The sequence below is a fragment of the Lemur catta genome, chromosome 4 (genome assembly GCF_020740605.2).
Source record: "Lemur catta isolate mLemCat1 chromosome 4, mLemCat1.pri, whole genome shotgun sequence".
Lineage (NCBI taxonomy): Eukaryota > Metazoa > Chordata > Mammalia > Primates > Lemuridae > Lemur > Lemur catta.
This window is the reverse complement of record NC_059131.1, coordinates 50,232,027-50,247,886: the sequence shown is the minus strand read 5'-3', so window position 1 is coordinate 50,247,886 and position 15,860 is coordinate 50,232,027. Positions and strand designations below refer to the sequence as shown.

General features: G+C 45.8%; 1 long non-coding RNA gene across 1 annotated transcript; it reads left to right on the top strand.

The window, feature by feature from the left end:
- The first annotated feature begins 1,029 nt into the window (after positions 1 to 1,029).
- Positions 1,030 to 10,311, top strand: LOC123636987. Its single transcript, XR_006734728.1, has 3 exons — positions 1,030 to 1,249; positions 5,569 to 5,678; positions 10,079 to 10,311. It is a non-coding gene; the product is annotated as an uncharacterized LOC123636987 (long non-coding RNA).
- Positions 10,312 to 15,860: the final 5,549 nt, after the last annotated feature.

Below are 15,860 nucleotides of genomic sequence, written 5' to 3'. Positions count from 1 at the left end.
ATCCTCTTGCTCTTGTTGTCAAAAGCACAATGTTGCTCACACAGCTGTGAAGGGGCATTTGCCTCAAGATGCCCATTGCAGCATTGTTACTGAGGCCCAAAATCTAGAAAGTCCTAAATGTCCCTAAGGAGTGGACTCGTTAAGCACCCGTATATCTATACTAGGAACCACTACGCAGCCATTTAAAGAAGCAGGCAGTTCTCTTTGTTAGGCTTTGCCAAAGCCTCCCAAAGTGTTAAGAAAGCAAGATGCAGATGGCGTGGGTGGCGCCCCCCATTCTGTGCACACGTGCGTAGATGTCTGAGTGTGTTCGCTCTAGCTGGAGGGCAGCACAGGGAAGCAGTGCTCATGGTTGCAGGTCCGCTGGGACAGAGAGTTCATTTTCATTGTAAACTCTTTTGTACGTTTACATATATGGATACATTCTGTATTTTTTAAAGTTTTTGTCATCAGAGAAGTAAAGAAAGAAAGCACTGGCTTTGGAATCCCAGTCCTAGATTTCAGGCTGAGCTTTGCCACATCGTGACTGTGTGATCTTGGGCAAGCCTCAGTTTTTCGTCTGTGAAATGGGGATAATGCTAGTGCTGCCTGGTTGTTGTAAAGATTAGATGAGACAAGGTGGAAGGGCTTAGCACAGGGCCTGGCACCCATTAAGCTGCTTTTGATAAAACCCAAAGTTCACTGTCCATTTGACCACAGGGCCCAGACATCTGACAGAATCATTAAGACCATTCCTTGAAGAGCGAGTGTCGGTATTGCTTTTAATATTTTATCACCTGGCAGCGGCTCGTGGAAAACACTCATTTGTAGTCTCTTCCTGTGCCCTGCCCAGCCTGCTATTAACAGTCCCCAAAGCCTTCTTAAAAAGTGTGCTTCTCCTCGTGATTTCCCAAAACTCCTTCTCAACAGACAGGGTTGATGTATAGCTGGGTGAACATCCTTTTCTCCTTGAGCTTTTACGGAGGATGTGAGGGAAAGGGCTCTTCTTACCAAATGAGGGAGAAAAGACTCTCGAAGCCATTATGTGTCTGACACCAATTCAATTACCCCATCCGTGCCCTTTTCAGCTAAGCACTTCCTAAACTTCATTAGTGCTGCAGCAGCGCTGCCAGCTGACACCGTGCCCTTCACCGGGAGAGTGCTGAGCGCAGGAGAGGACGAAGCTCGGTTGCGGCAAGTCACTGTGGCACTCCTGATTCCCGAACGAGGGTGACCCGAGTCCTCCTCCCAGGCTGAGTGGAGGGTCCAGGTGAGGTTGCGGGGCCCAATCCGAAGCTGCCCCAGCCTGGCCCCGTCACCCAGAGTTTCAAGTTATCTTTTTAAAACAATTTAAGACATAGGGTTGCATCCTCTCCTTTGGCTTGTTTCTCATAAGGAAAATAGCACTAGGGTCTGTCCCACTGCCCCAGGAGAGCCAGCGTCCCCTACCATAAATGCTGGTGCACGTGTCTGCTGGACCAGAGATTACCGGAGGCTTGAGGAAAGCTGCCTTGCTCATGGGTGCAGCAGCGCCAGCACCTGACTGCTGATGGGTGGTGAGTAGATACCGGGGAGACTGAGCTCTTAAGAACTGTAGTCCCAGAACCAAGGGAAGGATCTTCCAAGGCCTGGTTGGTGCAGAGGATGGAGCTGCTTGCCTTTGAAAAGACCCTTCCCCTCCCAGGCGCGTGTAAGTTGCTGGATCCTTAGGCAGCTGTGGGAGAAGAGGGGAGACCTGCCTCCCGGAATATGACTGAGAACCAACTCCTTGCTGCCGCGGCGGTAGGTGTGTGAAGTCCTCAATAAGTATTTGTGTCATGAATGAACGACCCATCCTAAGACGGTGCAAGATCTTCAATTGTGAAATGAAAATTCAATTGTTCTTCCTAAGCTCAAAGTTCAAAGACAGGAAGTGGGTCTCACCATTTAGAAAATCATTCATCCTCATGGGAAAGCGGAAGTCCTCCCTGGACCTGGTGTCATGCCGCTCCTCCGCCCCGCCAGTGGCTTCCCACGTCACTCTGAACAAAATCCACAGTTCTTACCACGACCTTCTAGGCCTACCCGGTCTGGTCCCCACTGACTCTCCCACCTCCTCTCCTAACACTCCCCCCACCCCCTTCATTCCCTTAAGCCACACTGGCCTCCTCTTCCTCAGACCTGCTCCTGCCTCACAACTTTTGCACTTGCTGCTTCCTCTGCCTGGAATGCTTGGCCCTGAGATCTTGACGTAGCTTTATCCCTCGCTCTCCAGGCCACTCCTGCAATGTCACCTCTTTAGAAAAGCCTTCCCAGATCACTTTGTCTAACACAGCTTCCCTCTCTCAGCATCCCCACCCCACGCTCTTTGTTCACTCTACTTTATCTCCCCGGGTCCTTAGCTGACGTATACACAACATAGTTATTTGTCTATAGTCTGTTTCCCCCAAATTTTACCTTATCCACTCTTGAATCCCCAGTGCCTAGAACAGTACCTGGCACGTGGTAGGAGCTCAAGAAATATTTGTTGCGTAAATGAATGAATGTAACGTGTAAATACCTGCCTAGGCCCTGGGTATCCTCTCGAAGTGAGATTTGACTGGCCTGTAACGACACGTGCCATGTAGCCATGTTCATGTGCATTTGCACAGAGAATAAGAAAGCTGGGAGGTGAAGGTGCTGGTGGTTATTTCTGTGCTATGGGATTTGGGGTGATTATTTTCTCTTCCTTTGCTTTGCTGTATTTTTAAATTTTATTTTTCCACACGTTTTACCAAAAAAAAGAGCTCATGTAAGTACCATCAAACCTGCAGCTTTCCTTCAGTTCCTCACTAGCTGTGTGACCTCAAACAAAGTATTTGACTTCTCAGGGCTCATCTCAAAGCTACCCCGCTTTCTTCCTTCTCTGATTCTACAGGAAGCATCTCTTTTCCCGTCTAGATAGCAAGCAGCTAGAGAGCAAGCGAGCCAGCGCCCGCTGCCCTGCGTCCTCTCTCCCTGCCTGCCCACGAGGTGCCTTGCATGCTGCAGCATTGTTATTTTTTATTGTTGCAGGTGCTAAATAAATCCTCAGTGACTGAGCCTGGAGCCAAACACATTTATTCTTGTCATCTGTCCAATTCTGTGCAGCTGGGATGGAGCCCAAGGCGCTTGGGGACGCCATAAATCTGCTCTTTGGGTCCCACCCATTTCTCTACCAAGCAGATGTGGTAGCCGGGAGCCAAGGTTTGGGGAGCTCAGTGCTGGGCTGAGAGCAGGAAGGAGCTCCAGGGCCCTTGAGTTGGAAGTCTCAAGAAGGGCTGGCTGGCTTCTCCGTATCTCCCCTGCCCAGGAGGTCTGCGAGTAGGCTTTTAGCAGTGATTTCCCCAAAAGGAAGGGATAAAGCCCTGGCCAGGTACAGAGGCAGCAGGTAAGGGCCAGGCCTGGGCTCTGTTCTGCCTTGGGTCCTTGGCCCTCTGCCACCATGAGTCTGGACAGGGGGCTTCTCTGCTCTGAGCCTCACTTTCCTCCTCCATGAGCAGGGACAGTAGCAGCTCTATTTTAGGTTGTTATGAGAATAAAATGAGATTATGCATGTATATAATCTGTGCATAGCAAGTGCTAATAATTACCATATCTTAAGATGGTTGAGGTCCAAGGCCAGTCCCAATAGAGTAGCCCACAGGGAGCCCAAAGTGCAGGGCTGGCTTAAGGCCTGGGCTCCTTCTCCAGTGCTACCTGAGCTGCCGTGAATGTAACTCATTGAAAGCAAACTCCAGTTCTGACATGAGCGGGGCCAATCCTGCCAAGATGCAGTACAGCCTCGAGTGGATTTATTAACCAGAAGGAACTGGCAGTACAGCTTGGGTGCCAGACACCTGCTAGGCATTCCGTATATACCTCATGATCCCCTTTTTGTATTAATAGAAGGGGACATCTGTCAGAGGACAGAGAGGACAAGGTTGTATCCAAAGCCACACAGCATGATAAATGGTGAAATGAGGGTCCTCATATTGCCGAGTTACTGCACCAGAAGATCATCTCCCCTCCAGAAACTGCTCACCCCTATTTTGTTTTGCAAATTCTGGAATTTTCCATTCCCTTTGTTTAACACCACTTGTAATGAAGGCTTCCTAATGCATCTTGGGAGGGGACGTGCTAACTGGTGCTATACACAAACTGTCTTCTTCCACATACTGGCCACAGTAAGCGCCACGCCTTTAAATAATTCTGAGAATTCTTTTCAGGATATTTGTGGCATGAGGAGAAAACCCTTAGCGCTTTCTTACAGCTGTGTTCCTCTAGGTTGGGAATTGTAATAGAGAGGCCCAGGGCTGGTGCTGACTGAAAGGGAAGTGTCTCAAATCCTCTGGGTCTGCAGTCTCCAACCCTGAGCTGCAGATCGGTACCAGGTCTGTGGCCTGTTAGGAACCGGGCGGCACAGCAGGAGGTGGGCAGCAGGCAAGCGAGCCAAGCTTCGTCGGTATTTACAGCCACCCCATCACTTACATCACGGCCTGAGCTTCGCCTCCTGTCGGATCAGTGGCAGCATTAGATTGTCAGGAGCACGAACCCTACTGTAAACTGTGCATGTGAGGGATCTAGGTTGCACGCTCTTTATGAGACTCTAATGCCTGATGATCTGAGGTGGAGCTGAGGTGGTGATGCTAGCACTGGGGAGCGGTGGCAAACACAGATTATCATTAGCAGAGAGGTTTGACTGCACAATAAATATAATGCACTTGAATCTTTCTGAAACCATCCCCCCACCCCTGTCCGTGGAAAAATTGTCTTCCATGAAACCAGTCCCTGGTGCCAAAAAAGTTGGGGACCACTGCTCTGGGTGACTTAGACCTCTTTAGAGTGTTCCCAAAACACTCACCTTCAGTGCAGGAAGGGAGAGGACATGGAATCTCCAGGTGCTGAATAAATGCTGCCTGGAACGAGGCTACTCGGTGGAAGCTGTTTGAGAAATACAGCTGGAAAGAGGGACACTCAGTGATTCAGATACCCTGGAGTTCCACATTTGACTTTTGGCTTCCTCGTGAGATTAAGGGACAGGACGCTTTTCCAAAGCCATTTTCTATTTTCATAATTAGCTCAAGGGCTATGGTGGAAGTGGGGAACGCAAAGTCTACCCAGACTACTTCCTCTTATTTTGATGTATGCCAGTGGCTTATAGCTTTTTATAATAAATATTTTGTAAACTCCCTTTAATATCCCAAATGAAATTCATGGATTGCATAAGCTATCTATACACACTTTAAAAAAAATTTCTATAAAACCCTAACCCTAACATAGGGTTTCTCATCCTCAGCACTGCTGACATTTGGGACCACATTACTCTTTTTGGGGGGTGCTGGGGGCTGTGTATCCTGTGCATTGTAGGATGATTAGCAGCATCCCAGGCCTCTACCCAAGTGGATGCCAGAAGCACCCAGTCATGGCAACCAAGTGTCTCCAGATATTGCTAAATGTCCAGGGAGAGGTGGGGGAAAATGCCCCCAACTGAGAATCATTCCTCTAATATAAAGAGTAAATAAAAAGAAGATAATGTGTAATAAAGTAGCAAAAATTTGGAAAAATTCCTTTTGTTTAATGCCACTTGTATGTTCAATCCTGGCTGCACAGGGGGACACAATGAAGCTGCCAGATGCCTGCACCTACTACTAATGTATGGGTTTGGATAAGAAGATCAGAAGCTATTTGTACAGGAAGAACAGGAAAATGAAAGAGCAAAGGTATGAATGGACATTAGCATACAAACTAGTGTTAAGCTAATTAATAATAGAGAACACTTATCTGTATATAAAAGAAATAATAAAGTAATCTTACCCTAATCCAAAAATCTGAAATCTGAAATGCTCCAAAACCAGAAACTGGGAGTGCCAACATAATGCCACAAGTGGAAAATTCCACACGAGACCTCATGTGATGGGTCACAGTCAAAATACAGTCAAAATTTTGTTTCATGCACAAAATTATTTAAAATATTGTATAAAAGTACCTTTGGGCTATGTGTATAAGATGTGTGTAAAACATAAATGAATTTCATGTTTAGACTTGAGTCGCGTCCCCATATCTCATTATGTGTATGCAAACAAAATCCAAAAAATCTGAAATCTGAAACACTTCTGGTCCCCATTGTTTCAGATAAGGACACTCAACCTGTAATATACTGCGACAAGCTACAGACTCAAAGTCATAAATGAGCTGGGGTTTATTTATAGGCTTATTTATATATAGGTACAGCATCAGGATGGTTCCCAATTTTATGACCTGGGATAAGGATATTATTGCCTTAGTGAGAGTCTCCAGGACTTAAAAAGAACTTGGGGGCCCTGTCCTGTGAGAGACAAAAGACAAAAACGATGGATCTGAAAGAGGCCACGTGGTGGGGAAGACCTCTAGAGAAGGAATCAGAATAATGTCAAAAAATAATGGGGGCCGGGCGCGGTGGCTCACGCCTGTAATCCTAGCCCTCTGGGAGGCCGAGGCGGGTGGATCGCTCGAGGTCAGGAGTTCGAGACCAGCCTGAGCAAGACCCCGTCTCTACTAAAAATAGAAATAAATTAGCTGGACAACTAAAAATATATATAGAAAAAATTAGCCGGGCATGGTGGCACATGCCTGTAGTCCCAGCTACTCAGGAGGCTGAGGCAGTAGGATCTCTTAAGCCCAGGAGTTTGAGGTTGCTGTGAGCTAGGCTGACGCCATGGCACTCACTGTAGCCGGGGCAACAAAGTGAGACTCTGTCTCAAAAAAAAAAATAATAATAATAGGAAATCATTTTAATGAGTAATTCTCATAACCTAGGCTTCTTATTATTGTGCTACAAAATTAAATATAATGTATAGAATGGTAATAATATAACAATATTTTTAGAAACAAAATAATTGAAATTCAATGAGATCCTTGCATTTCATGAGTCTGCTCCTTTATATTTTGTTCAAGAACTGTTCAAAGAAATCTCAAATCTGTTACATATTTTCAGTTGGTTTCATTGTACAGTAACAGCCCTACTGTACTGAAACCCTTTTCAGTAAAGGTTGTAGTTAGAAATGCTTTATATATAAATAGAGCAGGCAACCTGCACAGCATGAGTAAATTAATCGTTTCGAGACGTTTCTTCCATTTAAGTTGCTCTCCATGGAACGGCCTTGGTCTCAATCACTGGGCTTTTCAAGTAACTTCTTACAACTTGCTTTCAGGATTAGCGTGTTGTAAGTATTGCTGATACCCATTTGTAGCAAGTTTAGTTGAGGCAGACTTTCAAAATTCACGTGGGATGTGAGACAGTTCTTCATTGTACAGGATTCTTTGACTCATTGCAGGACATCTGGCTTCCTCCCCGTCCCCAAATGCCAATAGCAGTGTCAACAAAAAAGTGCACCCACTAATTTCCACAATTCCCCCTTTGGGCCACCACAGCTCTTGCTGAGTGCCCTAAGCTTACATGACCACATGCCAGATGTGGGGGCTGCCACCTAGGACCACACTGCCCAGGCACTCACTTTGAGTGGATACAGACTCATACGTCCCCCAGCAGGCTGGCATTTGAGGCACAATATGGGCATTTCTATTATCTCCACTACTTCTATTCCATCTTGATGTACCATATGTCACTTAATGAAACCCTCAATGGATGGTGTTAACAAGGAAAATGGGTGACATTTGTTGAATTCCCTATGTGCTGGACTCAGGGTGTTATTTCATTCAAGCTTCACAACAACCCTGTGAGGTAGATCCCATTGTTGGCCCCCATCTTGTAGATGAGAAAGCTGAGGCAGCAAGAGGAAAATTTGGGTAACTTGCCCAAAGTGGTCCAACCAGTGATCGGCAGGATCAGGATTTGAACGCTGGCTCTTACTCCGCTTGTAATACAGTTTCCCCAGAACTGGCTTCTTTGTATGCAATTTAAGTAAAAGAAGTAAATGGCAGCAAAGCACATTTTATAAAAAACTTTGTTTATACCCCAAGTTTATCCGAACTCGGTGTACATGCAGCACAGCCCTCACAGCCCCTGTCCTGCAGCCCTGTGTGTTTATTTGGAGATGTTGGAGTGGGAAAGGGTCCTTTGGAATCTTGCCTTGGAAAGACACTCCATCATGAAAGAATCGAGCTAAGTTCACTAAGAATGGCAAACAGGTTCCTCCTCGTGTCAGCTTTGTCCGGTTGGTCTTGGCTGCCTCGAGGTGAGAAAGATTTTTAAGGCAAGTTGTAGGTCGATGTCTTCATCAACTAGTCACGTCCATCCTGTCCATAAAGAGAGCATGTGGTGGCCCCATGAATTTATTGCCCCTGCCTCCCTAGGCAGGAAGTTGGAATTGTACACTTTAGAAAAGGTTTAAAAAATAGAAATAAATATGAAAAGGAATTATTGGTGGCAAACTGGTGATTACTAAATTCACCAGAAAACTCAGCTTCTCCAAATATCCTTCTCATGTAGTCATAGAAACTTTAAGGTAGGAAGGACCTTCAAGATTATTTAGAAGGGTTTTCAAAAATAGGAATAGAAACAAAAAGGAATTTCTGGTGGCGAATTCTAAGTTCATCAGAAAACTTAAGTTCCTCAGAATATACCATTTATGGACTCATAGAAACTTAAGGCCAGGAAGGATATTTAAGATTATTTAGGTCTTTGGTTCTCATATTTGGCTAAGAGTGGAATCATCTGGGGAATTTTTGAAAAATTCTGATGTCTGGGTTTTCATTCAAGTGGTCTGAGGATGGGCCCAGGAATTGGTATTTTAAAAAACTTTCTGGCCAGGTGTGGTGGCTCATGCCTGTAATCCTAGCACTCTGGGAGGCCGAGGGGGGAGGATCGCTTAAGGTCAGGAGTTTGAGACCAGCCTGAGCAAGAGTGAGATCCCCCCTGTCCCCTTGCCACCACCACCCCCGCTCCCCACTCCACCCTGTCTCTACTAAAAATAGAAGAAAAAAATTAGCTAGGCATGGTGGTACGTACCTGTGGTCCCAGCTACTTGGAAGGCTGAGGCAGGAGGATCACTTGAGCCCAGGAATTTGAGGTTGCAGTGAGCTATGCACTCCAGCCAGGGGGACAAGCAAGACTCTGTCTAATAATAATAATAATAATAATAATAATAATAATAATAATAATAATTCTGATTCTAACGCACAGTCCAGACTGAGAACTACAGATCTGGCCAAAACCTCTCATTTTTCAGATGAGGAAATGGAGGCTTAGAGAAGATTGGTGGTTTTCTTAGGGATGTGCAGTTCATCAGCAACAGGGTAGATCCTGTCTTGCCTCCTGGGCTTCTGGTCAGGGAAGGGGGCGGAACCCCAGAGTCCTTAATGTTGCAGAGCTACAGTCCTGGAGCCCAGGCCAGTCTCACAGTCTGTGTCCCGCTGGCTGTATTCCTGACAGCTCACTCTCCAGCTAAGCATGAAGATGTCTCTCAGGTCGGCCCTACTGCTGCTGCCTCCACCCCCTGCTCCTGGCATTTCCAAAGAGAACTGTGTTCCGGAGAGCCTCTGTTGCATATCTGGCTTGTCATGCCTCTTGCCATAGTTGCAGTTGTATGATCTGCTTGTCCTTGATGTCCCTTCATAGCACTGGAGACAGTGGTAAGAGATCAACAAACCACTGTCCTCAACTTTGAACTTCAAAGTAACTTTAAAAATGTGGACAGCCGGGCATGGTGGCTCATGCCTGTAATCCCAGCACTTTGGGAGGCCGAGGAGGGAGGATCCCTTAAGAACAGTTCCCCTTCTTCACAAAAAATTAAAAAATTAGCCAGGCATGATGGTACCTGTAGTCTCAGCTACTCACTTGAGCCCAGGAGTTCCAGGTTACAGTGATACAGTGAGCTATGATCACACCACTGCACTCCAGCCTGGGTGACAGAATGAGACCCTGTCCCTAAAAAAAATGGGGTAGGGGGAAGGTGGGGGAGGAGAATGAGAGGCACACTCACATTGTGGAACCTCTCCTATAAGCCAAGTACCAGACATGTTTCTGTATCCTCTCCACAACACTGCAAGGAAATGTTGTTAGCCTATTTTACAGAAGAGGAAAGGTGGCTCTGAGAAGTGAGGTGACTTGTCCAGGGTCACACAGGTAGGGAATGGCTGAGTCAAGAGTGTTCAAGCCTGTTCTCATCACCACCCTCTGCAGCCTCCTCCATATGCGGTGCGTGCCAGCCCCTTAAAAGACAAGAGTGTGTCACCCTGCACATTGCTTCTGAGTGGCAAGAAGAATGTGGTAACTATGCAGTGGAGAAAGCTGACCACACGCTGACCCGGTGATCACAGTGAGCGTTAGCAGAGGGACATCGCCCAGTGCCACTGGTGCAGTCTGCTGGCCAGGCTGCCTAACCTGAACCTAGTCATGAAGAAACATCAGAGGAACCCAACTTGAGGAACATTCTATAAAATAATTGGCCTCTGTTCTTCAAACATTTCAATGTCATAAAAGACAAAGGAAAGGCTAAGGAACCGTTCCAGAGTAACAAAAACAAAAAGGGACACAACACCTAAATGCTGTGTGGGATTTGATTCTGCACTGGATGGGGGAAATGCTTTGAGGTCCTAATGGGCCAACTGAGAAAACTGGAATATGGAGTGTAGAATAGAAAAAAATACTGTATCTGGGTTAAATTTCCTGAATTTGATAACCGGATAGCATCTACGTAAGCGAATAACCTTGTTCTCAGGAAATACACACTGAGGTATTATGAGATAAAGGGGCATGAAGTCTCAAGCTATTCTCAAATGGTTCAGAGAAAATAAATGTTGTCTCAGTATTTCTTACAGCAACTACCAGAGAGTTGCGCCCGTAGCAGGTAATGAATCAAAAATATTTGTTGATTATTTGATTAAATAATTCCATGAGCTCCTGACATCAAGGAAAATATTTTTCACAGTGGCTTTCTTTCCTGGACTACCTGCCAAATAAAAAAAAGGGGGTTTTCTTGGCTTCTGACACTTCTGCTTTATTTCGGAGAGGACGTGAATGAAATCCTGATCCTTCCCCAACCCCTCCTCCCTCCACCCCCAGCTCCTCCAAGAAAGGGGAGAACCCTAGTATGAATTTGTTTTACCTCATTATCGATTATAAATTCCTTGCTATTTCCTGGAAATTTATTTGGGATTTTATTAATCTTACCCTGTTCTTTTCACCCTCTGTGCCTGTGAAAATCTTAGGGCAGAATCTCCTTCTACCAGATGGAGGGACTGAATGAGGCCTCTCTCTTGAAAAAGAGAGTTGACTTAACTTGATAAATACTGAGCCCCTGCTATGTGTGGTCTATAGAGCTCTTATCCTTGACATGTGAGGGAATAAACAGGCTATTACTGAACTAAATGTTCCGAACTACCTCCAGCGTCCTTCATTGCTAAGTTTCATTAAGAGAGGATTGCATCCCAGCTGTTTTTGGCAGGGTATACATGTATTAGTCAGGGTCTTAGCTACAAGCAACATAACCTGCCCTGGATGATTTATGCAGAAAATAAATTATTAAAGGCTATTTAGGAGTTCACAGAATCTCTAGGAGGGCCACAGGGGCCAGCTGGAAGCCACTCAGGCAGGAGCAAGGCCCAGCCAGCCCGTGGGCCTCCAGTGGGAACTCCCGCCACCCCCTGCTGGACACAGTCTCTGCCACTCACACCTCTGACACTGGGCACTGAATACCAGGCACCCTGCCCAGCTCTGCGGAAAGCCCCGGCCTGTGCTGTCCCCTGGCTGGGAAACAATTCCTCTGGGTACCTGCTTCCCAGCTGGGCGTGTCTAAGAGGCAGATCCTCGCTGCGAGGAGGGGAGTCACTGACTTGTGTCTCAGGGAGGCAGGACTTGCAATGGAGAAAAGACCCTAATTACGGGAAGAGAGTCAAGAAATGGTTGGTGGCCTCAAGTCAGGACCCACATCCACTAATACAGTACCAATGTGGGAACAGCCAACCCAAGAAAATCTCCTAGTTTCTAGATTTTCTTTACATTCATTACTTCGATGTATGTGTTTTGTTAGTCCCAGCTTTAGTCCTCTCTTGCCTTCTATCTGCTATTGTTTGGCATTCTTTTTTTTTTTTTTTTTTTTGAGACAGAGTCTCACTCTGTTACCCGGGCTAGAGTGCCATGGTGTCAGCCTAGCTCACAGCAACCTTAAAACTCTTGGGCTGAAGCGATCCTACTGCCTCAGCCTCCCGAGTAGCTGGGACTACAGGCATGCGCCACCATGCCCGGCTAATTTTTTCTATATATTTTTAGTTGCCCAGTTGTCTATTTTTAGTAGAGACGGGGTCTCACTCTTGCTCAGGCTGGTCTCAAACTCCTGAGCTCAAAGGATCCGCCCGCCTCGGCCTCCCAGGGTGCTAGGATTACAGGCGTGAGCCACCATGCCCAGCCTATTGTTTGGCATTCTAAAGCATGTTCTGAATATGAAAAAAGTCTATAAAATCCTTGAATCTTAGTTCTAAAGCGGAACTTAGAGGAAGGGAGTGTAAGGAAGGGAGTGTAAGTGATAACGATTCCAAGCACCTGGAAACCTGTTGTCTACAGATGAGGAAACAAGGCCCAGAAATGCGAAATTTGGCCATAGCTAGTATGGCTGTGCTACTGGCTAGGAGTAGGATTTCCCAGAATGTGCTTTGCGTAGTATTAATAGGTGGTGGGGCGGGGAGGGCGGGGAGAAGGAGGAACCAAGGGAAACTGAGAGAGGAAGGGGGGAGGGAAAAGGAAAGGGAGAGGAAAGGAAGGAAAGGGAAAGGGAAGGAGAAAGAGACAGAGATAGAAAGAGATCCCCTGCATTAGATAAAGTTAGCTCAGTTTCTTTCCTGCAGGACTCTCCGGGACTTTAATATACTGCGAAGGAGTTTATGCAATGTTTCCCTAATGCTTTGGACCACAGAGCACACCTGGGATGCATGGCATCTTGCTGGGACTCACAGAACACTCTTAGGGACATACTATCTTACCCCATGCTTCCTCTTACTCCTTAGAATGCTGCAGAACAGTTAACTTCTTTGAATTTGAAACTCCTTGACTTTCATGCAAATACAATTAATTGATTTTCTATGTAACTGGTTGCAGACCAATTTTGAGGGTCCTTTAAAAAGGCAAGGAGGGAACAGTACTCAGTTCCCTTTCAAATTCTCTAACTTGGGAACAGAGTATCTTGGGAAGTTGACCACTTGACTTAAAGTTCACCATTTGACTTAGGAAATGCAACTTGAGATTTTCCAACAATAGAGCCCCTGCCCTCACTGGCAAGCTTTATGGTCAAATGACTGTAACTAACATGATAAAATAATGTTATTAGATGAGGAAAAAGATTTGTTTCCTACTCAGTCAATTTAATACATATAAAATTCAAATGTGTTTAATTTGTACAAACTGAAATATTGTCATGAACTGGTTTTTATTTTTTGTTCATTGCCATGTTCAACCTGACAGATCATCTTCAAACTAATTTCACACACATATATGAACAAAACCTGCAAAAAATTTGGCTCCCATGTGAGCTGTCCCCCAAACCCCTCACCAGAACAGCTGCAAAAGGCTAACGCTTCCAACCACGGCATACCATTTGGTTTAGTAATCCTTGGCACACTTGATATTGAGATAATTTAGCAGCCTATTAAAATGCCCCCCCCCCACTTTTTAAAGTTGTTTGTTTGGTTCCATCTAAACGGCCATTAATATGTTGAAAACCCCCATCTTTGAGGTGTGTTGAGCCCTGATGAATCTCTTTTATTGTAAAAGGACTGAACTGTGGAGGTCACCATGCACCAACCAGTCCAGTTTCTCTCAAATAGTACCTCACTCAACCCATTTAATCCTGTCATGGAAAACGAAAGGCACACTGGCAATGTGAAAGGTCTTATGGTAAAACTTGCAAACTATATTTTTAAACAATTTATGTATAGGCCTTGATGTGTCTAAACATCCAGAAACATAAGAGAAATCTCTTTCCAGGACCTCTTTAAAACCCAGCCAGTCACCCCTCCCTTTGGTTGCTTTTTTCTTGGTGTTCCCATTTCATGTGAAAACATTTGCTCCAGGTCCTAACCCTCAACTATCCCATGAGTATGTGAATTACAGATTCTTGCACATCTGAAGTGCTTTCTTGCGGCTTTTTTTGGTTTTGCTTTGTTTTGTTTATCCTACACAACTTCCTTCCTTCCTTCCTACTCCTTGCTCCCCAGGGCTTTTAGAGATAGGCTAACCACTAATCATGTCCTCCTGCAGCAGTGACAGGAGAGCAGATCCAGGCTCCTCCCTCCGCTCCTGGCCAGAGGATGGAAGCAGTAATGGCCATCTTTAACAACACTGCTATTCACAGCCTGGAGATCTGGGAAACGTCCATGAATGCAGATAGCCAAATGAGCTGCTGCTTAAGTAACACACAGCTGCTCTGCTCTTCTGGGAGCGTTGCTGCCTCCCAGAAGGCAACACCCCTTGCACGTTTTAGCCTCTGCAGACGGCCTTCCATTAGGTCATCCTCACCCAAGATGGCCACTCTCAGAGCATCCCACAAACACAGGGCAAGTTCTTAGGAGCCACTCAAATGCTTCCCTCCCACTGTGTTCTTCTCAAGGGCCATCTGGATTCCAGGGGCCACCGCTAACCATAATAACGGTCATTCTTTCCATTTCTTGCCTTCCTCTTGTAAGTGGAGAGTTTACAAACTCCATTGACTCATTTGTCAAGTTCTGATCTAAATGTGGGGCCTCGGACTAGAGTGAACACCTGCTAGGCAAAAACTAAGCCTGCTGAGGCAAAAAAAAAAAAATCCTGACTTGATAAACGCTAAAAGTGTGACAAGTTCCTCTGGATCTAAATGCCTGTGGCCAACAGTCTGTTCGCTTTTCATTCCCAGAGCTTCCATTTAGTTTTCTTCACGGGAATGATTTGCTATAAACAGAAGCGCGAGCTCTCATGGGGCACTTCATATCAAAGTGCTTTTCAAATGGCACTTAGGACGCCAAGCACTCCAGGCTGGGGGCACTCAACTCGCTGAGTTAAATTAAGGCACACACAAAACAAGGGCTTGACCCAAGGCCCCTGAGTGATGGGCGGGGTGGAGACAGGCTCCTAAGCTGGTCAAGGCTTTGAGGGGGGCAGGACTTGGACAAGCATCGCACAGAACCACAAACGACTGTTAGAGACACGAGGGTTGTGGAGCCAGGAGATGCCTGGGTTCGACTCTGGCTCTACAACTTCCTAGCTCAGTCCTTTGTTCCTCTTACTTTACCTCATTAGTCTCGGTTTTGTTCTTATCTATTAAGTGAAGATAATAACTCCTACTTGCATTAAATGAGAATGATGGTAAAATGCTTAAGGTACAGTGCCCGACACTGCATGGGTACTCAATGGTGACCATTACAGCTTTCCGTTGTGTCCTCATACTTGTTATTGCTCCCTGTGTGGCTCTCTTAATTAACGTAGGGCCTTATGACTTCAGTTGGCTCCGCCCACAGAAAGTCAAGGAACTTTAAAAGTTTAATAAGCACTGAAGATGCATTCTTATTCTCCAAAAGGTAGTAAACCAAGGCAGGAAAATGCACGCCTTTTCCAAAAGGGGTTTGAAACAAAGGCCTTTTGAAACGGATGAGCCTGGCACTTTCCTTTGTGAGTAAAATTAAGGCACAATAATGAAGGAAGCTGATTTCTTCAAGGCACACAGTGGGAGCCCTGGAATGTAAACCCCACGAGTACCAAGAGTCCCTGGTGGCTACATGTCAGGCGGGGAAAGCCTTTGCCTTCATGCTCTTAGAAAACTCCCAGTTAAATGAAACCTCTGGACAAATATACCAAGATTTTTATCATTTAGTCTGTAGCTTAATTCTTACAGTTTCTGATTCATGTTTTTCCAAGTGCAAAAGACCGCTTCTAAGAGTGTCACCTCAATTTCTGGAAGCAGGGCCAGGTATCTGCATTGTAATTAGCTCAAGAGATGTGT